The 26,019-nt window shown below is 36.3% G+C and overlaps 2 long non-coding RNA genes across 3 annotated transcripts; one reads left to right on the forward strand and one right to left on the reverse strand.

The window, feature by feature from the left end:
- Positions 1 to 12,811: 12,811 nt before the first annotated feature.
- On the reverse strand, positions 12,812 to 15,516 carry LOC141626565 (uncharacterized). 2 transcript variants are annotated; one of them, XR_012536152.1, is made up of 4 exons: positions 15,242 to 15,516; positions 14,504 to 14,660; positions 13,928 to 13,993; positions 12,812 to 13,183 (listed from the first exon to the last, which is right to left on the reverse strand). It is a non-coding gene; the product is annotated as an uncharacterized LOC141626565 (long non-coding RNA). The 2 variants fall into 2 exon arrangements; XR_012536153.1 differs by lacking the exon at positions 14,504 to 14,660 and having other exon boundaries at positions 15,242 to 15,492.
- A 9,301-nt stretch (positions 15,517 to 24,817) lies between these two features.
- Positions 24,818 to 25,409, forward strand: LOC141633676 (uncharacterized). The gene is made up of 3 exons (XR_012538445.1): positions 24,818 to 25,022; positions 25,118 to 25,210; positions 25,293 to 25,409. It is a non-coding gene; the product is annotated as an uncharacterized LOC141633676 (long non-coding RNA).
- Positions 25,410 to 26,019: the final 610 nt, after the last annotated feature.

Genomic DNA, 26,019 nt, shown 5'->3' on the forward strand with positions numbered 1-26,019 from the left:
ATAATTATAACTTACTTACTTCCCCTTTACTTCCCTTTATTGCATCTTGGAAGTTTTAAATTAGATCGATCGGTCTCATTTGTTAGAGAAGAGGTATGACTAATTATACAACAAATGAAATGGGTCAGGTTTCTAGAGAAATCTGATTCATGTAAAATTTGTGATCCTTCTGTCATTGAGTACATTGTATAAATAAACCTGACATACTAGCTATGCAGCAGTTGTTAGCATATCTCATTTCTTTTGTGGATTGGTATGTGAGTCTGGACCGTCTCTGCCTTCTTTATTCATTAGCAACCATAAAATCCGGTTATGCGTGTGATTGGCCAAGCTGGTGGTCGGATGGGTAGATGATGGTGGTGTTAGTGGACTAGTGGGTCAGTGATTGATTGTGGTCGCGCTGGTAAATCTGGTGATATGGTTGTGATTTGTTAATGGGATTGAGAGGGTAAATAATTAAGAAAGGAAGAGGGTTAGTTAACTGAAAAACAAAACATAAGGAGGCAAGTTAACTTGTTAAACAGGTAGCCGATTTCTTAGTTTGTTACGAGAAAAGGGAGGTAGTAGTTTGGTTTGTTGTGAGCTAATATAAAGTTTAGATTATTATGAGAAGACGGTCAATAGTTTGGATTATTCTTATTAAATAATCCTATATGTAAAACCTTATATTTTTTTCGTGTGCTTGGACTTTTTCTACTTGTTCGTTATGTATAGTTCTTCGTTCACTCATATTTTGTTTACTAATATAATTGATATAGTTTCCTATATCAAATTGCTATTGAAAGCGAAGCAACAAAACGGGTAGGATACATGTGTCCGGTGAAACTTTGTGAATATATGCATAGGGGGCGAGAATGTGAAGATTATATTACACATGTTTGGAAGATTCAAGATGAAAAGAATTACATCATTGGCGCATTTCATGAGAGGTAATAATTTTATTTGTTTTTAATTTATTATTTAAATAATATTTGATTTATTATTAATAGTAATTCCAACAAATGAACTTATATGTGTAGTAACCATTGGATGTTGATCGTTACATGCTTGGGGTTAAACACTATTTATATTTTGGATTCGGATCGAAAAAATCCAAAGAGATTGGACATAAAAAAGAGACTCCAAAACGCTTGGTCAATACATTGCATTCAAGGCGGAAGGCGGAATTTCGCTAGAAAGAATAATAAACTCATCATCAAATATGACATCTTGGTAACTGAAATATGATCTCTTATATTCTAACAACTAACTTTGAATTATACTACATTTTATATGTTACATAATTAATATCATAGTTTTTCTAAAAATTTTAGTGTCCTCAACAACCAATGGATTACGAGTGTGGTTATTATGTCATGAAGTGGATGTATAACATAAATTTTTACTTTCCGAGTAAAAAAGAAGAAGAATTTGTGAAAGTATGTCTTATTTCCGTTCTTGGTATGATTTATTTATCTAGTTGTTGATTTATATTCTTACTAATTGAGCTGTTTGTTAACTATAGCTTATGGAGGAATCAAGCATGTCAAGTGGCGATATTTATGAGATAAAAGAAGAGTGGGCTACCAAATGTTTAGAGAACTTGTAGATTAGTAGATCAACTAAGGCATGTGTTAATCATACACTTGATACATCAAAATTGGTAATAATGATATTGGTGTTATTTTTAAGTTGGATGTGATGCGAGATTGATCCATGTAAGTTTGTTGGTGGACTTCCGGTGATTGCTGTAAGTTTGTTGGTGGACTTGTGGTGGTGTTAGGAGTAATATAAATGTGGTTACATTTCTTTTGACATGTCTCATTTTGTTCATATAATATTTGGAATTATGAAATTTATGGGGAGGTGCTGCTGAAATTTCCGTAGAAAATTAATTATTATTTTTAAAAAAATATAAATAATTTTTACGACGGTTCCTTTAGAAACTACGTGAAAAAAGCAAATATTTCAAAAATATTTCGCCTTTAATGGCGGTTCTTTGTTAAACAACCGACGTTATAATTACCTTTAATGGCGGTTATGTAACAACAACCGTCGTTATGCTTACCTTTTACAACGGTTCTTTTAAAACAACCGTCGTTGTGCTTACCTATATAGGTGCAATGCGAAATTATTTAAATACCTATGGTGGCGGTTTTTCAAACAATAACCGCCACTATATATGAGTTACAGTGGCGGTTCTTGTGTAAGAACCGTTGTTTTATTTAAGCTTATAATGGCGGTTTTATTTAAAAACCGCCACAATAAGTAAGCTATTGTGGTGGTTGTACAACCGCCGCAAAGTATAAACAACCCCGTGATATACGGCGCACCCAAAATTTCTAATAACCGCCACATAAAGGCCATTTATGACCGCCACTATAGGGGGTTTTTCTACTAGTATAGTGTTAGGTCTCTTGCATTTGCCATAAACCTTAGCCCAACCACAGTGCACAGACTTATTAAAAAAGAAAAGATAAGGTCACACTCGAATGCAATTAAGCCACAATTAGCCGAAGCAAATACGATGGCAAGGATGAAATGGGGGTGAGACAAAATAAGTAACATTAGTTTAGGGCATAATATGAAATTTGATGAAATGTATGATGTGATTCATATAGATGAGAAATGGTTTTATATGAGTCGAGCTTCACAAAAATTTTACCTAGGTCGTAACGAAGAAGACCCCATAGATCATGTCCCTCTAAGACCCGTATGATTTTAGTTATGTTCATGGGAGCGTCAGCAAGACCTAGAATAACGGATGGAGTTGTGACTTTTGATGGGAAAATTGGAATTTTCCCATTTAGTTGCATTGTCCCTACTAAAAGTCTGGCAAAAACCGAAGTAAGGGGACTCTTGAAACTAAACCAATAGAACGTATCACAAGGGCAGTAATTAAAAAATGTATTATAGAGAAGATTCTTCCAGCCATTAAGGCAAAATGGCCAGACGGAAAGGGCTGAAAAATATTCATTCAGCAAGATAATGTGAGACCTCACATTTTACCAAATGACTCCGACTTTAAGAGGGCTGCTACGGAGGAAGGTTGGGATATAGAACTCGTATACCAACCCCCCAATAGTCCTGACCTTAACATCTTAGACCTAGGACATTTTAGGAGTATCCAAACAATTCAACACGAGAAAGCATCAAAATCAGTTGTGCAATTAGTGGATGCAGTTGTAAGGTCATATGAAGAAATCAGCCGAGTTACTTTAAACCACACATGGTTAACGTTACTCACTTGCATGAATGTAATACTCAAGCTGAAGTGTATTATCGTTACAAGATTCCCCATATAGGAAAGAAAAGGTTAGACAGAATGGGTATACTACCATCAACAATTATACCTGAAGTAGAACATGTGTTAGGTGCTCTTTTAGATGAGACTAGAAGCCTTGTATCACAGCTTATAGGCCAAAGTACTTGAACATGATAACTTGTTTGAGATATGTCCAAGCTTGTAAGTGTTGAACATATCTCAAACATGAAGTATGTAGCAAGTTTTTATTAACATGGTTGGTTTTGTAATTCTTATAAATAGTAGCCATGTTTCAATTTTTTTTCTTATAAGGTTGTGTAATCTTTGCTAATATGTTGTAATGTAATGACATTATGGAAGTTTTATTAGCAAATCGGCATTCATCATAGAGTTGAGAAGGAAGTATAACATTACACGATCACAAATGACGAGTATTATACGGAAAAAAAGTACCTCACTGCTTCTTTTCTGAAGGTGTTGCTGAGCTAACCTCCTCGACATCCGATGAACACTCCCATTTTTCTTCACAAGACCTTTCTTCTGAACCGATCCTTCTACTCCTACCCTAATTAGGGTTTGTCTCAGTTGAACTCTTGTATTCACAGTCTTCACAAAGCCCACATCCGACAACTCTAAGACCGTCTTTAGGATCAATCCACATACCAATGCGGCCATCAAGATCCATATCCAAAGTGATATAACACTTGCGACAGAACCCATAGCAGGCATTTTCCATGGTTTCTCTGGAGATGGAGACCTGATCACTTCACCGTCAACAGCCTTTTCCTCTACTGTGGTAATATCGAATTCATCACCTCCCTGTAAATCACAAGACATGAGCATCTATCTATCTATCTTATCTATATTACTAAAGGAAGCTTTTTTCGAGCGTTTATAGAGTCTCCAACTTTGCCGAAACACCTATGATTAATAAATAATGATAATTAATCTAAATGGGAAAAAAAATATTATAAAGAAAACCAAACGTACATAAACACAGTGTCCTAAAACCTATCAAATTGTATCACTCTTAGCTATAATGATAGGCATCCAACTACTATATCTTATCTTCCCAACTCTTTTCTTAAATTAAAAATTAAAAAAGAAATAAGAGTTTTGTTGCACTACAAACAATACACATCTATAAAAGGTGGTTTATACGAACCGCTATACAAGTTTTGTTGATTTCCTTTTGCTTTTCTGATTTTGACTTATGAAGTCTATACTATTTTACGTTATATTAATCACATATTTTATGTTATTTTAATTGCTTTATCGATATTATTGCTATACCCTATTTGCACATTGCTTTCTTTTTTACGTACTCGCCATTCATCAGAGTAATTTTTACTTATTTGTAGGTCCTATGCCTTGGTCTTTATCCGAAAGGTCCCAGATATTTGAAGATAACTTTTGAAAATTTCATTTGTGTGTTTTATTCAAGTAGGAATTTGAATATTACACTTGCGTGGTGGTGAAGTTGACGATTAGAGTGGACAATTTCTTGGTTAATATTTATGTCTTTAAATAAGCATTAAATATTTTTGTTAGTTCTTTTATAGTAATGTTCTAATTTTTCTATTAAATTTTCTACTGTTGTTTCTAAAGTAATTGAAGTAAATGCACAAGAAATTAGACAAAGTAGTAAAACTGAAGTATTATCTGTTTGATTATTGTTTCCATATAGAAAGTAAACGTTTCAAGTTTTTACCGTAAAACTTTAATGAACCAATATTAAGGAGTTAATAAAGGGTAAGACAAGCACCTTAACTTTATAAGGACCTAAATGTTCAAGTTTTTCTGTTAAAGACTTCGTACCTCAACTCCGTCGATATTGCCGTTAAACAAGAACACAAAATCTCATTATAGACGGTACATATCCGTTTATAATTAAAGACGGGCAAAATACAATACCACATTCCTAATAGGACAAATCTACCACTAAAGCGTGTGGCCCATTGAAAATGTATTTATTTCTGAAAAATTCTTCTTGAATTTTATTGTTGATAAAGAAGCAGAAATTCGATTAACTTTTTTTTTTGATGAGTTTCACTCCTCCCTCATTAGTGAGTGCCAATTTTCAACTCTTAATTCACATATACGCCCTGAATTGACCTGAGGCTGTCCTGAACATTCTCGACCAACCTCTTAGCTCACAAATTACTTCAACAACGATGGAATAATGAGGGATTTTGTCGGTATGTAACAGGTCATAGTCTCGTAACACTAATGCTACTCTTAAGACCATGACAACTCCACCAAACCACTCCTCGACTCGATTTAAAAGCAGACAACGTACGCCCCTTTCCAGTAGCCTCTTCCGAAATATGACAAAAAGTTGACGGGGCGGAACCGAATAAGCATGAAAGCAGTATCATTGTGTGTTTCTCGGCATCAACCATTGCAATTAAACGTTTACAATAAAATTCATCCGTAAATTCAACAACACATTATTTAATTACTTACCTTTCCAGTTTCCACCCCGCTTTACGCATGTTCTCAATTGGGATAGGAAATATTTCATCATACCCACAAATACACTTCTCATCAAAGCTCCTTGCTTTGATTCAAACGACAAATTTTCAAGGATTGATTTGATTATTTGAGTATTTTGGAGGTAAGATGGAGCCATTGAGGGAAGAGTGAGTGACACAGGTTATTTTGAAGGTGAGATAATGTCATTGATTATTTTGAAGGCAAGAGTCAAGACATATCAAATTATGAATGGTAGGGAATAGAAAAATAAATTGGGAGTTGATCTTACGGAAAAAAATTCACACTCATTTTCCAAAGTACGGTAAAAGGAAGCATTAATTACTAGATTCAATTATATGAATTAACGGAAACTTAACCGAAGAAGCCATGAGGTCCTTAACTGGAAACTTAGATAGTTTAGATCCTTAACTGAAAAAAAGTGATAGTTTAGATCCTCAATTTACCCTTATCTCCAGTTTTAAGCAACGTTAGAAATTCTAATCGTTGTAAAATACGTAAAACATAAAATGTTGTTGAGAAAAATATGATGGTAAGTTTGTTTAATGTTAATAAAATAAATACAATGATTTAACTATAGCCTATAAGTATAACATACTTGAATTCCTAATGAACTTGCTTTCTCAGAAGTTTTCAAGGTCCCATGTTAAACTAAAAGATGAGATCTGGAGTGATGTAAAACTATATGAAGAAACGTGTATGAACAGGTCGCGGAACTGTTCGATCTGGAAAGTTTGATTTCTGTATGTGTTTAACAATTGTAGTTGGTAATGTTGCAGCGAAATTGTGTTTATTTAAACTGTTTAACTCGTGAAATTGGAAGTAACCGGATAGTATGGTCAATCCTAGTCCTAGCCTCGCAAGGTATCAAATGCAAAATCACGCAATCAACCTCGCAAGTATGATGTAAAGATTAAGCTCGTAAACCTAATCGATCAATGCTCACAAACGTAAACAATCTTATTTCTTGAAATCAATGTGTGTAAATCTGATTTACACGGCCCTACTTATACTTCTATTCGATGTCACAATCTGACTCAAGTCCTAATTCCTCAGCTTGCAGATCAAGCTATCTACCTCTTTCCTAAACTAACTAGGAAAGTTATTAAAATACTAATAATTAAAATACAATCAGATTTAGGGTATTCTAATTAAACTAGGATTAGGAAACATCTAGCTTTCCTAACTTTATTCGAAAACTAGTAATTAATCTAATTTATTACTTCTACACAATTTAGGAAATCGTGCATCCTACTTGGCATAGGAACCGTGAGGTAAAACTCCGTATCCTACTTTGCCTAGGGAACCGTGATATGCAGCTCCGTTGCCTTCCTATTTTAGCATTAACACACTATTCGAACCAAGCTCAAACCCCTTCACTAGTTGAGTCACATTTCGACTAATTAGGATCACATTTGCTTGTTCCGAGTATGCTCCTGCATCATTCTCTCCTTCTTTTTGAGAATTTGCCCTCAAATCCTCGTCTTCCAAGTACGGTGACAGGTCGCCTACATACATTGAATATCGCGCTTACTCCACCTTATTCACTCGGCAATTCCTGCTTGTATACATTAGAGCCATAATATTCGAGGATCTTGAATGGACCATCCGCTCGTGGCATCAACTTGTTCTTTCTTTTGGACGGAAATTGTTCCTTCCTTAAATTTAATCACATAAGATCACTTTCTTTGAAAATAGGCTGTTTACGATGTTTATTAGCTTTCTCCTTGTATTTAGCATTCGCCTTTTCAATTTGTGCTCGAACTTGCTCACATACTCGAAGAAATCCTTCTTGCCTATCCTTGGCTTCAAAACTCAATACATCTTTCTTTGGGATGGGCACTAAATCGATGGGCAGGTATGGATTCACGCCATAGACAATCTCGAATGGAGCTTGTCCTGTAGTCATCGATGGTGTACGATTATAAGCGAACTTGGCATGAGCCAATTTGATATCCCAATCCTTCGTGCTTTTGCTAACCAATCCTCACAATAAACTCCCCAGAGTCCGATTGGTTACCTCGGTTTGACCATATGTTTGTGGATGGTGCGATGAAAAGAAGCTTACTTCCTACCAAACGCCACAACGTTTTCCAGAAGTAACTAAGAAACTTTACATCTCGATCTGAAACAATTGTAAGAGGTATTCCATGTAATCGAATGATCTCTCGGTAGTATAAATCAGCCACTTTAGTTACATCATCAGTCTTATGACATGGAATAAATGCGTCATCTTTGAGAATCAATCAACTACCACCATAATTGATTCCTTATCCCTCTGAGTTCTCGGCAAACCAAGGATAAAATCCATGTTTACCTCATTCCAAGGCTGTAAAGGTACGAGCAGAGGTGTATACAAGCCTTTGTTGAACGTGCTCTTAGCCTTTTGACACACCACGCATTTTGCCACAATTTCTTGCACGTCCTTATTTATTCTCGGCCAATAGAAGTGCTCACCTAGGATGCCATTTGTTTTATTCACTCCAAAGTGCCCAGCAATAGCCCCTCCATGAGCTTCACGCACCAATAACTCCCTAATCGACCCATTTGGGATGCATAATCGATTACCTTTGAAAAGATAACTATCTTGGATAGAAGACAAACCTGTTGGCTCGATAATTTCCTTGGAGAACTCTAGATCAGATTTGTACAGTTCTTTGATATGTTCAAAAACAATAATTCTTGCATCCAATTCAATTAATAATTAGTGTTTTCGTAACAACGCATCAGCTACGATATTAGAACTTCCCGTCTTGTATTTCGAAGAAAACCTGAATGATTATAAAAATTTGACCCATTCAGCATGTCTTAGACTTAACTTTTGCTGCCCATGAATGTGTTTAAGAGCCTCGTGATCAGAATGTAATATAAACAACTTCGGACGCAGATAATGACTCCAATGGTCCAATGCTGTCACGATTGCATAGAACTCCTTGTCGTAGGTTGAATAGTTCAGCCTTTTACCGTTTAATTTCTCGCTGAAGTATGCAATAGGCCTCTTCTCTTGCACTAACACGACAACAATTCCAACACCACTCGCATTACACTCGACTTCAAATAACTTGTTAAAATCGGATAGTGCTAAAACAGGTCAAGAACACTGCTTGTGCTTCACGTCTTCAAACGCCTTTTGGGTGATGATAATCCACACGAACTCTCCCTTCTTAGTTAGCTCTGTAAGTGGAGCCATAATCGAGCTAAAACCCTGGATGAATCGCCTATAGAATTATGCTAAACCATGAAAGCTTTGCACCTCTGTAGTTGATTTAGGAATCGGCCATGCCTGAATAGCATCGACCTTGGATGGGTCCATACTTACTCCATCTTGTCCTATAATATAACCAAGAAAAACAACACTTGATATCATAAAAGTACATTTTACCATAGAGTTTCTTTTTTCTTAAGACTTCAAACATAGCTCATAAATGTTGCTTGTGTTTTTCCTCATCTCTGCTATAGATTAGAATGTCGACAAGATAGACCACCACAAATTTGTTAAGGAAAGGCCTTAACACTTCATTCATCAGCCTCATAAACGAACTAGGAGCGTTGCAAAGACCAAATGGCATCACGAGCCATTCATATAACCCCTGCTTCATTTTAAATGCAGTCTTTCACTCATCCCCTTCTCGAATCCTCATTTGATGATAACCATTCCTCAAATCCAACTTAAAAAAAACATTCGAACCAGAAAGTTCGTCAAGCATATCATCACGTCTTGGCATAGGAAAGCGATACTTGATTGTAATGTTGATTACCGCTCTACTGTCAATGCACATTCGCTAAGTCCCTTCTTTTTTTGGCACTAATAACACATGTACCACACACAAACTTAAACTCTCTTGTACATATCCCCTATCCATCAATTCTTGGACTTGTCTCTGTAACTCTTTCGCTTCCTCTGGATTACAACGATAGGCCGGCTTATTTGGCAATGTTGCCCTTGGAATCAGATCTATTTGGTGTTTAATATCACGTATAGGAGGCAACCCATTTGGTAATTCATCCGAAAACATATCCCGAAACTCATCTAACAGCCCCTGTGCTCTAGAGTTATCACTCACACCAACGGACCCCAACTCATGAACCATCAGCACATAAGTTCGTTCTCCACGAACTAAAGCCTCCTCAATTTCCCGAGCTTCCATAAATATACTCCCCTTGTTTAATTTGGACTCTCTAATTTTATTAGGTGGCATAGGTTTCAGATTATAGGTTATATTACCGTTCATTACGCATTATACATTGGATCTCCCATCATGTTCAACCCTCCTATCAAATTGCCAAGGTCTGCCCAATAGAATGTGGCATGCATTATAGGAATTACGTCGCACCACACCTCATTAGTATAGGGTCCTTAACTTAACGAAATTAAGGCATGCTTTTTCACTTGTATCCCATTCTCCCCATTTAACCAATGCAGTTTATATGGCTTAACTCGATCTCTAGTTTGCAATTTCAGTTCATTAACAAGGTCCCTTGATACTATATTAGTACATTACCCACTATTAATAATAAGATTGAAAATTTTATGGTTTACCTTGCACTGAGTGTGGAAAATTTGTTCTCGTTGTTTGGTCTTAGCTGAACCTGTCTCTATATGTAAATTGCGAAGTACCAAACATTCTTCTTCGCTTAATGGATCCAAATCATAGACTACTCCTTCACCATCAGCTCCAACGTTCTCCTAATCCGTCTCCTCCTCTGGCGTGACAAACACGAGAATCATATCATACAACTCTTGAGGTTTTAGGGCTCGCTTCTGAGGGCACTCGTTTGATATGTGACCATAGCCTTGACACTTGAAAAATAATGCCTCATAGACCCTTTTGACTCGGCAACACTCTTTCCTTTATCTTTAGTTTCTTCTTTCGGGGTTTCCTTAGGCTTGCTAGGAGCTAGCCTGGAATAAGAACTTGTTCCCGAACTCGTTCCCTTGGAGTAAGCATAAGGTTTTCGTGCCTTATCATGTTTTTCAAACTTCAATGCCAATCTGCAAATGTTCCTAAACCCATCATAATGCTGGATCTCTACCTTTGTTGTAAGTGCGGGTGTTAGGCCCTTGATAAATCTTGCCACCCTTAGCTTTTCCTTCTCCTCTAGATCGCACACAATTGACATCTTCTCGAATTCTTTGATATACTCAGTCACCGAGATACCTTCTTGCGTTAAAGATTGAAGCTTTAGATAGTTTTCTTGTTCATAGTCTCTGGGCAAGAATCGTTTCATCAGATGCTTCTTTAACTTAAACCAAGATTCGATCTTTTGTTTTCCCTCCTTTTTCCTCTGTATCTTTAGATTCTCGTACCATAAAGATGCGTACTTTGTAAGCTTCAAGATCGCAACTTTAAATTGCTTCTTGTCATTATACTCCTTATATTCGAAAACCCTTTCAGCTTGTCTTACCCAATCCAGAAATTTTTCCGGATCCATCTCGCCATCAATGTCTGGAATATCGAGTTTTAAACCCCGATCATCATCGTTCTTGTTTCTCAACTTTTCCTTTGGCTGTTCGTCTTCTTCAGACCCGGATAGACTGTCCGAATCCCCTTTCTTTTTCTTCTCCTTATCCTTCAACATGGCTGCTATGTTCTTTAAAACATAAGACATCTGAGCCATCTCCATCTTCAGCTCGTTATGACCGTCTTCCCATATTTTCGGAGTATCATCACCATCTTTAACCATGATTAGCAACGTCCCAAGACAAATCTATTAAGGAATAAATCTAACCTGGCTCTGGTACCACTTTGATGTAAAACTATATGAACAAACATGTATAAAGAGGTCGTGGAACTGTTCGATCTGGAAAGTTTAATTTCTGTATGTGTTTAACAATTGTACTTGGTAATGTTGTAGCGGAATTGTGTTTATTTAAACTGTTTAACTCATGAAATTGGAAGTAACCGGATAGTATGGTGAATCCTAGTCCTAGCCTCGCATGGTATCAAACGCAAAATCACGCAATCAACCTCGCAAGGATGATGTAAAGATTAAGCTCGCAAACCTAATCGATCAATGCTCACAAACGTAAACAATCTTATTTCTGGAAATCAATGTGTGTAAATCTGATTTACACGGCCCTACTTATACTTCTACTCGATGTCACAATCTGACTCGAGTCCTAATTTCTCAGCTTGAAGATCAAGCTATCTACCTCTTTCCTAAACTAACTAGAAAAGTTATTAAAATACTAATAATTAAAATACAATCAGATTTAGGGTATTCTAATTAAACTAGGATTAGGAAACATCTAGCTTTCCTAACTTTATTCGAAAACAGTAAATTAATCAATTTATTACTCCTACACGATTTAGGAAATTGTGTATCCTACTTGGCCGAGGAACCGTGAGGTGCAGCTTCGTATCCTACTTGGCCTAGGGAACCGTGATGTGCAGCTCCGTTACCTTCCCATTTTAGCATTAACACACTATTTGAACCAAGCTCAAACCCCTTTACTAGTTCAGTCACATTTCGACTAATTAGGATCTCATTTGCTTGTTCCGAGTATGCTCCTGCATCATGAAGCCACTACTACACAACCCGTGCATTTATGACGCTTTTTTATGCGTTTTTCGACGCTTTAAAGCGTCAATTTTTTGTTTATCGACGCTTTTAAGAAGCGTCAACTTTTGGGCCGTCGTTATTTTTTGACGCTTTTTTTGGTCACCAAATATGACGCTTTTAAGCGTCTTTGTGGACTATTGACGCTTTTAATTGTCAACAAAATTGATGCTTTTAAGCGTCTTCGGTGGCTATTGACGCTTTTAATTGTCAACAAAATTGACGCTTTTATGCGTCTTAGGTGGCTATTGACGTTTTTTTTGTCAACAAATTTGACGCTTTTAAACGTCTTCATGGACTATTGACGCTTTTAATTGTCGACAAATTTTGACGCTTTTAAGCGTCATCAGCGACTATTAATTGTTTTATTCGATGGGACGGAATTAGGCGCCAACTATTTATATATTAACACTTCTTGTCACGGTATAATATCGGCTTTTTGATTTCTAATAAAATCATAGAGATTAATTAAATAGACCTATAAATAGTATAATAGTACTAGCTATTACTAAATCATAAAAAAAATTAATCCAATATATATAATTAATAACGTATCCACGTACTTTTATAACTAATCATACGTTTGAAACATATATCGTCTCCATCACAAATACTATAGCTAGCTAGCAAGCATTGACAATTTAACTAATATAAACTAGTACGTACTTTATAGTACGACAAAATCAAAAATATCAAAAGGGATTCGGAAGAGAGTAAAATCGAACATAAAGTTGTCCAAAAAAATCGTAAAAGTGCTACGTAATTAGTAGACAAGGACACTCAGTAGTTTGAATGTGGTAGGGGCTTCAATCATGTAGGCGCAATGTCAACAAGACTTCAATCAACATATGAAGGCGCGTCACCACCATCTGATGAATCTGAAACCTATAACGTGCAAAGAAAATATAATTTATATGAATATATTTAATTAGTACATATACACTTCACAAAAATGTTTCAAAATTATTTGAATGGAATTACCCGTCGACGGTGTAAGAAGAGAGAAAATCAGCAAATAGTCGGACAAGACACCACAATTACTCTATGTTCAAAATGATCTGATATACTAATCTTCAACAAAGTCCAAGTTATCTTGCTTAACTCACTTCAAAACTGTTACTCCCTCATTTTAATCATTTGTTTTTTAATTTTAAAAACTTCTCATAATGAATACAAAAGGTGTTGCTTTGTGACCGTGAGCACGGTCACGGCCTCATGGGTTCAAGTCCTTGGAGCAGCCTAGCTCTTGCCAAAATGGCAAGGTAAGGCTTGCCCCTATTACACCCTTGTGGTAGGACCCTTCCCCGGATCCTTGCCTAGCGGGGACGCCATCGTGCACCGGGCTGCCCTTTAATGAATATAAAAGGTAAACAATTAACTAAAACGGAAAGAGTATATTACAGAAAATTCACTATAAAGCCAAATGACCATTGTATAATGATCTTTTAGCAAGTCCAAATGCACAGAAGTACATAAAGTTAAAGACCACTGTCTAATGATCTATTAGCACATCCATAGCTAAAATTTTATCACTTCAGGCGATGTATAATAAACAAGCAATAATAAGAGCAAGGGCTGACAGGAAGCTCGATTAACCATATAAGAATCTTGACAGGAAGCTTGACTAACCTTATAAGAATCTCTCCCAAGATTTCCAGTCATTTCTCCCTCAATGTACTCTTTAGTGTTTGCCACCTGCATGGAAGTCATTGAAAAGGTAATTGACAATGGCATAAAACACATTTGATCAAAAATCCACCACAAACTACTCAACACAAGTACGCACTTGTGGGTTCATGTATCCATCCACATAGACAAAGCAGTATACACAATGTTTCATATGCTTCTATTTTCTGTTTGTAAAACATCATAATCACATAAAAATTCTCTCTGTAATACTATAATCATATAGGTTAAATATTAATAACCTAAATAGTCATGCTGTCAACAATTCATTTTGATTTGTAATTCTACCCATGTATTGTCAATGGATTAAAGCTCTATATAGTCAGTCCTATGATACAAATAAAAAAGAAAGGTCCGGTACTCGAAACACAGAAAATAGGGATAGGTCCATCTTACCTAGAAATGCCATTAAGAATATCATTTGATCCAGAAGGCTATAATTATCATGTACCTCTTTACAAATTAAAGAAGCAAAACCATCTAATAGACACCATTTTGAACAATCAATTAGTGCAATACCTTAGTATATCAAGCATTGCCTTACAGTGGCTAGAATAAATGAGCCTCAATACATTATATCGGTTCAACGGGTTACATGAGTACAAGATGTACAATAAACATCCTCTTATTGTTCTCCTTTCTCGTTGGGTACCCCGTTTTCATGATAAACCAATTCCTGACATAGAATTGTTCCAAATTTCACTAGGATGATCTTTTAAAATGAAACATTTAAAAAAAACAAATATAACTCCACAATTTAGAGCTCTGCATCATGATACAAATTAAGATATTAGCACAGGCTTAACAAGTTCACGAAATCTCTTTAGAGTAGTGTCGGTTTTCCTCCTCTAGCCAAATTAAAATCTCTTTAGATTAACACATAAAAATTACTTCCACCGCCTTAGTCATTTGTTTAGCTTTGATTAAAAAACCTCTCAAAAATAATTTAAAAAAGTGTGTAAATGATTGGGACGGAGGGAGTAGCAATTACTCCGTATTATACGACATTAGACAATATTCATAAGAGCTTAAATGATAGCTTTGAATCATTATCTACCAATTGAGTACGATTGATTTTATGTTCATATTTTTCCAAAACCCTAAAATACATAATCTTCACTTTGACATTCGAATACCAACTATTAAACATAATACACATTCATATTAGCTCTAAAACAACTAAATATATCTAATTTAAACTAAAATCAACAACAATAAGAAACCAGATTAAATTTAAGTATAGGACTTGGGTTATACCTTTATAACTAATCAAATTGAATTTTGGCCAAGAAGAACAATGGAAGTGGTGGCCGCTCTTGTACATAATGATCGGTGGTGATGAATAGCGATAATGAGCATGGTGGCGGTGGAGGTGATGAAGGTGAGAGAAAGTGAGAGAAAGTAGGAGATAGAGAGTTTGGCGGAGAAAGGATGAGATACGTGTTAGACTTTGAGGGCGGCAGTTATAGATAGGTTATTATATTCAAGGATATTTGTAGCATTAATACGGTGTCGTATAGTCATTTGATACTCATAAGTGCTTGCGCGGTCCATAAATATGGTCGACGCTTACAAAAGCGTAAACGAGGAAGCGTCACCATATGAAGGGATTTGTAGTAGTGAGCATCAGATATACTCCAACTTTTTTTGAGTAAGTTTTGTGTAGGGCGGTTTTACACTATATAATTGTAAAACGGGTCTAAATGCGACTTTATTAGTAGATAAAAGTGGTTATAAAAAAACGGTTTTGCGATAAATTTGTGTAAAACCGCCTTACACAAGCATATTTGAGCCGTTTATATCAAAACGGCTACAATTAAAGTTTAATCTTCAAGTTTAGTGTACTTACTTAGAAACGAAGAGTAATGCCTTTGCCTTTTTTGAAGGGAATATTAGATGTTAGATATTTGTCCTTTAGTTCAATTATTATCATCTTGAGCATAAAATTTATTCATATCAAAATTTCAATATGTTTGAAAGAGATTTGTTTGCATGAGATAATACTTGAGTTATTGAGTATTATGTTTATTCAATATTTACCTGAAATTGAACTCTAACAGGTGTTATAAACTCATAACTAAGTGGAACAATAGAATGAATCTGGCGATCTTCGTGGCTCGGCGTTCGATCTATGGCTAACCCAAATGTCTCCTTCATCAGATGGCTCGCTGATCATCTCTTGTACCTTCATCGTTCTTCATCAACGGGTTTTAATTGTTTGCTTTACTTCTTTTGCATCTTGCGATCCATCTGGCTCACACGAAACTCCATTGTTTTTGAAAATAATGCGATTGAGCCTGAAAGAATGCTTCATCTAGCGGCAGCATTGTACCAGTCACATTTACGTTTGCCATCTCTCCGCACTGATGAAGCTCCATCACAGCAAATTTCCCATATGGCAGGTATGTATCAAACAGTTTTGCATGCTTCGGTCTCTTACAAGCTATACATTTTCAGGAGTTCATTTCAAAATGGATATATGGCTACTGTTATATCTGACTCTTGCTTGCCTACCGTCTTCTATATGCGTGCTACCTGTCCCTTCGTTGCATATTCTCAAGCACTGCACAAGCTTATGAAGACCCACGAGTTTTCTACATCCACTAATATTGCTTTTGTTGTTTCATCACGAAAATTATGTTCCGTTCTGGCTTCTCAAAAGCCAGTCCCAATTGATGTGCGTCATTCATTATGTGAAATTCGCACATTTCTTCGCTCACGTCGCAACTGGTCGGTCCGTTTAGCTACTGGTTAGTTTGTTGTACTTGTATCTGTATTTGACACTTCTGTTTTTCTCATTTCGTTTTAATATAATGGTTTACAATTGTCGAAAAAAAAAATAGAATGAATCTTCTAATAAGGTAAATTATCAATTTATCTTTGTTGATGGGTAGGAATGCTATTTTTTTACAAGCACATCGCATAATTGTGTAATTCTGGGAGCAAGTGTGTTACATGTGTGCAAGAGTACTTCAGCTCTCAATGTTGCCTTCGGTGAACATGCAAATGAATTTCTCAACTGAAAAGAGCTGGTAGATGGCCCATAGATCAAATAAGTATACTATGTTTATTAGTTCATAACTTCATATTGTTAGCTCCCTCTGGTCTGACAATCCTTACAATATCGATCTTAGGAGTTAGGGAGACTCTCATATCATTAGCAGTACCCTAAATCTTCCAATTTTACCTTCTACTAAAATGATTAATTTTCTATAGAGCATAGCTTTATTATTGATCTAAAACGTTTATACTTTTATTTTAACATTTACACTAATTAGCCCTTTGTGGCGCCGCCGCTTACATTTTCGTTTAAAATTTGGGATATTCTCACTTGTAACCCTCTACTTTTTCATTTTCTCACTTCTACCCCTCTTTCTTGGGGGAATAACTTTGACCGATAATAACGCTTAGTTACGACTTTGGAAAGCTGTAAATTTTTTTCCATATTGTACGTCTTTACGAGAACTTTAGTTTGAAAAAAAATCGTCGTTTTCGAAAATTTTACCCGGGAGTTTTACTTAGTCAAAGTTTATTCCATCAAAACACTTTAACCAATCATAATTTCCGACTACGAATTCAGAAAACAACGATTCTTTTTCAAAACGAATATCTCGTGAAAAAGTACAATATGGAGAAAAAAGATTTACCACTTTCGGAAGTCGTAGCTAAGAGTTATTGCCAGTCAAAGTTTTTTCTCCAAAAAAGAGGGGTACAAATGAGAAATTGAAAAACTAGAGGGGTACAAGTGAAAATACCCCTTAAAATTTTCATATGAATTGTGTTTCCCTCATTCGATCCAACAACTAATGGTTCACCTGAACTACAACTCTATAGGTCTTTAATTTAATTTTCATGTGAATTCAGACATATTATGTTAATGACTTTATTTCAGAAAAGTTACAAAAATAGTGTTTTACAAGAACTTTAGATACTGATACAATTACTACATTATATTTAATAGAACTTTACAAATAGGTCCGTGCATTGCACGAGCATTAAATCTAGTACATTTATTAAAGGTTCAATCTTCATTGACATTTAGGAAACCTTTATTCCTACGTCTAATAATAATAATAGTAATAACTTATTCTAATCCAAATTGGATTAGTACTCCTTTGCCTTAGCTGACTTTCGAGCCTTTCCACAGCACTTCTCGAGTTGTGTGCTCGGAATTCTCGTCTTGGCTAGTTGCATTTTCAACGTGTAGTCTAGCTTCAACTTTGAGCTCAATTTTTTCGGGTCATCCCATCCCCCTTCGGAAGGAATTGTCCTCAATTCATGTAGCCTCATTCCTCCGGGATCAAAGACGAACACGACCAGCAAATGTGTGAAATGAGTGATGATCATCAGCTACAAGCTCAAACATAGGAACGAATCATCTTCTATGACAAGCCACAACTCACTTTTTTATCCTAATTTCAGAATCCATTCATATTAAATAAGCTTGTGTGGTCCACCCCTCCACCCTCCGTGCACATGTCTTGATGGTTTACTACAAACTCCATTGATAAACATGCGATGAAAACAAGACGGATCCCTCAAGTTTGCAGCATCCTTTTGCGTTGAGAAATCACCCAAATAAAAACCAAATTGATCGTGGAACGTAAGAGGAAAAATGGTACTCTTGTTGGATTTAGAACTTACCTTCAACTCTTGTTCATTGATAAAGAAATAAATCGAACATAACGAGTATGACCTAGGTGCTGCAATCGACCAAATAACAATTTGATTGATCGTGAAACTTATCAGAACCGATTTTGCTCTTATAGAACTTAGAAATTAAATCGAACTTATAGCCATGATTAATTGGACAGCACGGTTCCTTGACAGTTGTAATAACTGCGTCTAGTGTCCTGTTTACTGCAACCGCTTCAATTACTGCATGCAAGTTACAGTAAACCCTAGATATTCACCGCATTATAAATAGCTATTCAACCTTTGCTTTACCCTTCATCAAAACTCGAATAATCTCTTACAATCCTCCAAATTCCACTTCAATCTTCATCTTCTACCTTCGTCTATTTTCCAGAAATTACCAGAAAATCAAAATATAGTCGTAAAAAGAAAATCAACCCGGGGTGCTGCTGCTCTTGGCGCACCTTTTGTCCCAAACTTTGAACATACTTCTGAAAATAAGCCGGAGTCTTCTGAAAATCCTTCCTCTGCCCCTTCTATGGAGATGGTGTCCATCTTTCATAAAGATTTTGAATTCAAGACTTCAAAGGCACTTGATGAACAGTCTTCTCTTCCCAATTGTCTTAAGCCTGAGTTTAAGAAAAGTCTAGATTCCTGAAGACTCTCCAATCAGGACTGATTGTGCCTGTCCTGGTTGGTTTTGCATTAATAACTGGGCTTTCAGGGCTGGTTGTAAGTTGCCTTTCTGTTCTTTGATGGTTGAAGTGGTCAAGGAAATTGGTATTCCTCCTTACCAGATCATGCCCACGGTTTGGAAGGTGATTCACTCTATTTAATTTTTATGTGATAAACATAAATTGTCTTTTACTCTGGATGACTTGAAAAGTTGTTATTCCTTGAGGACACATTGTCCTAACAAGGGTTAGTTTCAAGGTTAGGCCTTGGACTATTCCCCTTCTTAGTAATCTGGATAGTGGTGCTGATAAAAGTTGGGTTGCTGGTTACAAGTTCATCAAGACCAACTCGGTTGGGCCTGACTTGGCATATCTCAATTTTGATGTATGTACTAGTGGTAAGTATCCTGCAACTTTTACCTGTCCTGCACATATTTTGTTAGTTTTAAAGTGAAGTAGGATATATTTAACAGGATATACCTCTTTTGAAGTGGATGATTGGGTGAGTACTGCTGGATATCCTTCTGAAAGGGTACCTGCTTTTCTTGTTATTCCTCCTGAGGAGAGGTAATGGCCATTCTACTCTGGGGTGGAACGCTTTCCTCGCTGCCTGAAGGGAGAGGGTGTCTTTAAGGCTTCCAAGCCTGTTAAGGCTCTTGGTGCCTCAACTTCTGGCAGTAAGACTCCTTTCTCTGTGCTTCCTTGTACATTAGCTAATTTTGATATAGCTTGTCTTTATTACTAATGCAGTTCCTCATTTTGTAGTTACCAAGTCGTCTACTAGACATACCAGGTTTGGTATGGCTAACCTGAATGCCAGGCCTACCCAAGTCAAGGAGTAAGATTACCAAGGTAGTGGTGGTCTTAGAACTGAAGCTGATAAATAAATTGACCTGACTGATGTCCCAGCTGCTCCGGTTGTACCCGATGTTCTTGCTGAGGCTAGTCATGTTAATCATAAGAGGAAGCAGGAAGAGGCTGGCATTCCTCCTCTTATCAGGGAGGTGAAGGCTAGGGCAGGTAGTTTGGAAGCTACTAAGAAAAAGATCCAGGAATTTGCTGACTCCAACTCTCCTCTAATGGTGTCAATGGACTCCATTAAATCTTATACCAAGGCGGTTGCTATGGTGGATCATGCTGTCAATCATGTGACTGACGCTCTTGGTTCCTTGGGTGAGGTATCCTAAGTTTTCTTTTAGTTTATTTTCTTGGATATTTTCATAATTATTTTTCTAACATTTCTTTTATTTCCTTGATCAGGCAACTATAGCTTGTCTCGTCAATGCTTATCAGACTTCTTCGTTGGTGGCTATGACCAATATGATCAATTCTGATGTTGATAAGCAGAAGTCTGAGCTTTCCTTTGCTCAGGCTGACGTGGTTGCTGCCAAGGCTGATTTAAAGAGAGTGCAGGTTGAGCGTGATGCTGCCAAGGTCGAGGCTGGGTCCAGCAAGCAGTTGTTGTAGGAGGCTTTTGAAAGGAATGAAGAGCTCAACCTTGTGAAGGATGATATGTAGGGCAAGCTTGATGATGATGTCTACTATTTCTAAATCAAGGGGAAGGTAGCTGCCATGTCTGAACAAGCGGAGGCCAGGGCAAAATGGAACCCTGAAGCTGAAATGGCCCTTGCTTCTAAGAGGTATCCTAACCTGCACAACCTTGGTGAAGAGGAGGAAGTATAGTCTCTAGGGGAGCAGGATGCTGAAGAGGCCAAGGAGGCTAAGGATGATGTTCCTGATGCTGCTTCTCAAGAGAAGTAGTAAGTTTTAAATGATAATTTTTTTTTTGTTTTTTGCCCATCCAGGGGGGATGTCCCTGGAAAAACAATTTGGTATTTTGGTTCCCCTTGTCGCGGAGGTGATTTCTGACAAGTTAAACATTTGGCTGCCTTTGCCCTAGGGGTGAGGGCTTTATTAATGGTAGCAAGTTTGCCTTTTCTTGCTTCGTTCCAAATCTTTCTTTTTCTTTGACCTGTTAGCCTGTTAAATAAATAATTTTCAATCTGCTGACCTGTTAAATAAGTTATCTTCAACCTGTTAACTTGTTAAATAAATTATCTTCACCTATTAACCTGTCTTTGTGTTTTAATTCGATATTTATCTTCAATCATATACCGTTTTTCTTCCTGACATGATTGAAGTGGATGGGATCCGACCGTCACAATGCTGCGTCCAGCCGTTGTAGAGGTCTGCAGCAAATAGCTCGGACATGCAATTATTTCATGCTTGATTGGTCCCTTATTTGCCGTATCTGGTGTGGGTTACTAACATTCGTTTGGGCACGACAGAGTGCAACAAAAATAAAGTGTAACACCCCGTATTTTGATAATAAGTTATGAGAATAATTTATGTAATTTAATAATTAATTAATGGCATTTCTAATAATAATTACAAGTAAGGCGTTAAATAAATAATAAATTAAGTATCCAAGTCGGGATTTGGGCTTAGCTAGTAATTGAGCTTTGGGCCATGTGTCAGAGTTATGTGGAGCGAAATTTATTAATCTAGTATGAGTGTGATCGGGAATTATTTAGGGATTAAATGCTATTTTTATGAGAAATTGCAATATCTCATCACTTTTACTTCTATTTACAAGAAACACATTTAATTCTTTCCTTTTTTTGATTTCTTATCATATGCCTAGTGGGCATATGTTAGAAAAACCCAAATAATAATAAGTAAAGGTAATAATAATTATATCAATAATTAAACTAATAATAATAGTGTGATGAGAATAATAAAATTAATAAAGATAGTATGTGGAAATCCTACTTATGGTAAAAATAATATAATATATAATAATAATAATAATAATAATAATAATAATAATAATAATAATAATAATAATAATAATAATAATAATAATAATAATAATAATAATAATAATAATAATAATAATAATAATAATAATAATAATAATAATAATAATAATAATAATAATAATAATAATATAATTGCAATTCCTGTAAAAATTAGAATAAGGTAATTGTAATAGTTTCCTAATTGGCCTCATATACTCGTTAAGTTTAGACTATAAATATCATGATAATTCTAAAAAATAATTCATAAAATAGAAGAAGAGGTTTGGAGACGGAAGAGGCAATTAAACGATAAAAGGTAAAACCGTCTTAAACTTAATTGATTTTGTTTTAAAGCTTGTAACCGTGATAGCACTTGACCACCGTGTAACACATATACACCACCATAGGACTCGTGACTTTGACCTAGAGCAACCTAGACCACCATGACTCCGACCTTACCCTTTATTGACCGATGTTGACCGTTCTGGGTGGTTTTTGGGCAATTAAAGGTGGCTGGTTAGGGGTGTTGCGTGTTTGGTCGTGGGGGATTGAAGTGGCCAATTGAACCCTCTAATGGGCGAGTCTTGACTTGGGCATGGTGGGGTTGTGATGGGGGGGGGGGGGGAAGTAGTCGACCACAGTGGTTGCATAGGTGTGGTGGCAAGTGGCAGTTGGTGATGGTGTTTGCGGCAGAACAGGGGAAAACAGGGGAATTACCGCGGTTGTTTTAAGACGGGCATTACGGTTGTGTTTGTGACTGTACCAGGGGTTATGTACCACCACTAGAACCACCGTGGGTCAAAGGTGACAATGGTGGTGGTTGGAGGCGGTAAGAGTTGGTGTAGTTGTTGGTGTCGTGAGATTAGGGCGTGGTTTTGCGGGCCTTGGGAGGTGGTCAGACTGGTGGTTAGGGGTGAGTTGGGTGCGAGGTGGTCAGGGATGGTGGTGGTTGTGTTGGTGGTGTTAGTGGAGGCCGTGGGAAGGTGTTTAATACGGGTCTTTGGGTGGTGTGTGTGACATTGGTTAAACCGTGTTTGGCTAGGGTGTTTGTAAAATTTGAATTTTAGTTTTGACGCGGGTTTTGGGTATGTTGTGGGATTTGTTTTGTAACGGGTTTTTACGTAATAATAATTTAAAGCGGGAAATAATTAATATAATTAATCGACAACTGAATAATTAATATAAGGAATTGAATAATTAATAATTAAAGTATAATATTTATGTTAGGTAACGGATTATGAAGAATTTATAATCGGGTTCGTGTGCTTTATTATTGGATCGCTTGAGCTGCTTAATTGGATATTGCTTGCCAAGTAGGATAACTACTCAACTGAATGGTTTATTGTATATCTGTTATTTGTATGGCATTTTGTGCTGGAATATATGTTGGATGGAATTAAGCCTTTGGCTGGTTGGTGTATCTATGATGGATGATTATTGTTATTGCATTGGTAATTCAGTTTAATACTGACAGACATCCCTTCGTGGTGATGTAGATTATTATTGAGGTTGCATACATTGGCATAGCATTACATTGGTTATTCTGATTATCTTGGCAGACGTCGTGGTACGAGCCTTTGGGTGACACGTATTTCAGATTTATTCTGGCTGACACCATTTATATACCCTTGTGGTGGTGTCACTACTACAAAAGTAACCTAATGCAATATTCTATGTGCAACATTTTATAATTTTGTTGCAATTTAGAGTTTAAATATCAACTTTGCATCGCTTTTTTAAAAGTGTTGCCTTTTATAACGAAAGTGCAACGCTCATATACAAGTGTTGCCTTTATTTGATATAATGGCAACATTACAACAACATTTTATGGAAACGTTGCAAATACATACACCACACATTTCAAGTATGTTGGCGGGGAATAAAATTGATGAGCAAATGAAGTAATGAGGCATCAGGTTGATCAATCATACTTGACAAATTTCCAAGAAAACGTAGCCATTGGCTCTCAGGGTCAAAATAATTATGTTGATGTTCTGTCTAATATGGGAGATAATTCTACCGGATCTGTAGGTATGTAAGATATTCTTTTTGGTTTGTTTGATTTTTTTAATCATTTACGGAATTAACCTTTTGCTTATTTTCTTTTCTTAAGTTGCTGAGCAAGAGACTCACCGTGTGGTTCAAAGTGAGAGTGAGGGTTCACCTTCGTTGAACAAATCAGTTGAAAGTAGCACGGAAGATGAGGATATACCGTTTAATTATGAAGAACCCACTGAAGATGAGAGTGATGAAGTAGATTTTGATAATACTCACCTTGACCAAGTGGGTAAGTTATTCTTCTATGTATCCTTATTTTTTTGTGTCATTTCAATTTATATCACATTCTTGCCACTTTGTCTTTTTCATATAGCTACTTTGAATAAGAAAAGAAGAGGGCCAACCGTGTTACACCATGTACGCATGCGACCTTATGAGAAGCGCAAGCCAATCATTTTGAACGAGTTTGGGTAGCCGATAGGTCCAGTTTCTGAAAAAGAAGATAAAAAAACGGATCCAGTGGGTGAGTTTTCCCGATTTTTAGGCACGATAGCTCGAGATTACGACTATGCACCTATCGTCTTTGACTCATGGCGAAAAGTTCCTAATAAAGATAAAATGTGGGAATATGTCCTGGTACGTATGTGTGAGATGTTTTATTATTATTTTTTTTATATATATTTTACATAATCAGATTTACACTTGAAACCTTCACATTCTATCTAGATGAAATATGATGTACCTGAAGAAGGTAAAGAGTGGGTGATAAGAACTATAGGTGCTGCATGGAGAATTCATAAATGTCGTTTCAAGAGAAAACATTACTACCGATACAAGGATGATAAGACTAGATGGCAAAATAGATCTAAGACAGTTCCTGATGAAGATTTTATGAAACTACTTGCAACTTGGAAAAAGAAAACTGAAAAGGTGATGTCAAATAGCTTAAACTGATGTAGGCTTAGGTAATAAACTTTACTTTGGTGGCTGGGCTGTGCACACTAATATATAGTTGAAATATGCAGGAGCGCTGCTCTCGTAACAAGAATTGTCGTTTGGCTCAAAAGAATATGCATACAGCTGGTCCAAAAAGTTTCGCAATTATTCGCGAAGAAATGGTAATGTTTGTTTTAAAATTTCAAGTCTTTTTATTAAACAAGAGACGAGAAAATGTAATGCATTTTGGGTTTCATTTTACAGAGAAATGAACATCCAAAAAAAGAGGAACCTTCTCTTGCAGCATTATTTGAGCGTACTCGTAAAAGAAAAGAAGGAAGGAAATATAAAGAGTCATATGAGGATACCGCACAAAAAATTGTAAGCAAATTAACTACTTCAGTTTATGATCATTCATTTTGATGATGTAGTTATTCAGATATATATTTATATATTGAATTTTTTAGGAAGCTATGAAGAATTACGTACCTCCTGATGATGAGAGTGGTCCAACCGATGCTTTTTTGAGTGTTATGGGTAAGGATTATGATGGGCGTAGTCGATTATATGGAAGAGGTGTTTGTAATAAAAAACTAAAAAAGGTGAGTGGTACAACGGCCACGTCTTACGTGGTTCCTTCAGAGGTGTTAGAGACGCTTAAAGCTAGTTTGGTGGAAGAAATACGAAAAGATATGAGTTCTGACATTTCTAAGGTAGAACAAATGCAAAGAGAAATGGTGGAAGAACATGAAAAGAAGAAGGCAGAGTTGGAAAATATACAAAGAAATATTGATAATGAAAGGGAGATTATGACAGAACAAATAATGCGAAAGATTATAGGAAAGCTACCTCCTGATGTTACTAGACAATACTTATGCTAAGGTATATTTAAATAACTCCTTATTCACTTTATTTACGAGACAATACTAATGCTAGACATTTTTCAACTAGTTAACTCTCACTATTGTTAGAATCAATTTTGTGAAACCAT

Source organism: Silene latifolia, chromosome Y, assembly GCF_048544455.1.
Source record: "Silene latifolia isolate original U9 population chromosome Y, ASM4854445v1, whole genome shotgun sequence".
In the NCBI taxonomy this organism is placed as follows: Eukaryota; Viridiplantae; Streptophyta; class Magnoliopsida; order Caryophyllales; family Caryophyllaceae; genus Silene; species Silene latifolia.